Below are 2,512 nucleotides of genomic sequence, written 5' to 3'. Positions count from 1 at the left end.
CTTGGTTTCCTTGTCCATATCAAATCCTTAGAATCAAGAAAATCATCTAAAGTCCCTGAATTTGGGGATGATTAATGATGAAAATGCTAAACATGGCACTAGCTCACGCCTGAGTGCACTAAAGTCCCCAAAACAGAGAGTGATCCTTCACTGGTGGGGGTAATGGGAGGTCTCCAGCTCCCTTGTCCTCCCTAATAAAAAACTTCTTAGCTTAGAATTGATGGACTTTAACCATAAATTAGAAGAGGGAATGCTCAACTTGCACATGCAGATAGGAAAAAACTGTGAAAATAGTCACGTCTTGGGGATAACTCATGAATGCTTGTATACGTTCATTTACCAACTATCACATATAGGAAAGAACACTAAGCTAAGAGTCAGGAGAACCGGTCTCTACTGTTGGTGGCAGATCAAAGTCTCTTTACTCTATCTATTATCAGAGCTTTAGACTGCAGTGGGGCAACTGCTTATGTAACTGGCCATTTACCTACTTTGGGGCAGTCATGGAGAAATAATGTACCTTTATATTTCTAAACGACACCTCATTCCCTTGTTCTATATATTTTATAAAGTTTTTTTTTCTTAATATAAATAAAGCACCATCCTAGTCAAACAGCAAACTAGTACACATCTCAGAGTTCTGATTCTAAACATGCATTGTGTCATATATCCATCTAAAAGACCCTGTGCGCCATTAGTAATGAGACTTTCAACAAATGGAGGCTTCCAAGATGAATGAATTCAGCAAATGTACCTTAGGCATCTACTATATACAAAACTGTCAGGTTCTATGTCAAACAGTACTTTCTAAACCTAAAGGATTAGATGTTTGACCCCTAGGGGTAGAGAAGGAAAAAAGTAAAAAAACATCTTTGTATAAAGTGGTTTCACACTAGTTTCAAGCTTTAGGTAAAGAATAAAATTTTAGGTTGAATTTGATTGGCAAGATAAAAACGTCTTAGTGATTGGGGAAAAACTCTTCTCGGTATTCTTAACGGTTCTCATACAAAGAAAAAGTAGGTAAAAGTTTTAAGTACAAAAGAAAATTGTCAATGCCAAGGGGAAGAAAAAGCAAACTAATTAAAGTTCTAAATATTCAGAAATAATAAAGGGTCTTGGAAAGTATGGAAATAGTACTTTACTCACCTTTAGGATTTTAGAAAATATAATATGAAATAAAGCACAGTAAATTTATGTTTTTAATTGCAAAACCAAGTAATTGATATTTTAAAAAACAAGGATACTCAAAAGTAGATCACAACGGGTTTTTTCAATAGGCCCCATAAGAGGTAAATTATAAAGTCCCCATTTGTGCCTCATGTGAAAGAGAAAAATCCATTACCATTTGCTCTTTATTGGCATAATAGTTCTTCAGCACAGCTTACAACCGAGTTTATATTTCACACGTGAACGTTTGATTGAGCTCACCTGTTGTGATCTGCTTAAGTGCCCACATTCTCAGTAGCAGCTGTAGACCGCCAAAACCAAGGCTTCCATCATGTTTTAAAATAATTGAGGGAGCTTTCCCATTGTTTTGCTTTCACTCTATCGCACCTGAACATTAAACAGAATTTACTAAAATTTGGAAACTCGGGCATTGATAATGGAAGTGTGCTTATCTCACAGAACTTGAGACTGCCTCTCCTACCCGTTTCTGGTGACAAGACATTCTTAAGAACCAGCACAGGAGCTACTCAGCCCTACTCACTGTCACCTCTGTCAAAACCACAACACAGACATATGCTCAGCAGCTGGGGTTGTTAGTGCCTTAGGTGCTTTTGACTAGTGCCGGCAAGTGGGGTATCCACCTGCCGGACTGTCTGATAAGCCCGAAGATGCTGACATCCCTAGAATGTTCTAGGCCATATTCCCATTGTCATCTGATAGAAGAGATGGAAAATCTCATGATATGAAAGTGGTAACCAAGAGAAATAGATACATCTACAGCAAAAGAGAAAGTCTATAGCTCCAAGTGGTCATCTTATCCTACTGAAGCATGAGAGTGAGTTCATTTTTCTTTTGAAAGTACAAAATATTTATTAATTTAAAAATATTCTCGTCTATGGCCATGCCACCCTGAAAAAGCCCGATCTCGTCTGATCTCGGAAGCTAAGCAGGATCGGGCCTGGTTAGTACTTGGATGGGAGACTACCTAGGAAGACCAGGTGCTGTAGGTGTAAAAAATAAAAAAAGAAGGGATTATAAGCTGACAAGGTCCTTGCAATCTGTAAGATCAACCAAGGATTGCCTCGCCTAAATAAATAAATTAAATAAATAAATAAATAAAAATATTCTCATGGCATCCTAGCTCATATTAAAGGTTACATTGTCTATTGTTCATTTTTCAGTCAGAAGTCTACCTAACTTTTCAAACAACATTTTATTATGTTTTTAAGCCATGTTAACAGGTTAGTTACACACCCCTTTACCAATCCATTTTACTATTTAAAACCTTAGCTGCCAAGACAATATTTCCTAAATACAGTTAACTGGCTCAGACAGTGAGATGTAA

General features: G+C 37.1%; 1 pseudogene; it reads left to right on the top strand.

Annotated features, from left to right (window-relative positions):
• The first annotated feature begins 2,058 nt into the window (after positions 1-2,058).
• On the top strand, positions 2,059-2,177 carry LOC111738979 (annotated as a pseudogene).
• Positions 2,178-2,512: the final 335 nt, after the last annotated feature.

The sequence above is a fragment of the Pteropus vampyrus genome, unplaced genomic scaffold (genome assembly GCF_000151845.1).
Source record: "Pteropus vampyrus isolate Shadow unplaced genomic scaffold, Pvam_2.0 Scaffold45, whole genome shotgun sequence".
Taxonomy (NCBI): domain Eukaryota; kingdom Metazoa; phylum Chordata; class Mammalia; order Chiroptera; family Pteropodidae; genus Pteropus; species Pteropus vampyrus.
Note: the sequence above shows the minus strand (reverse complement) of the source record. Positions and strands in the feature narration are given on the sequence as shown.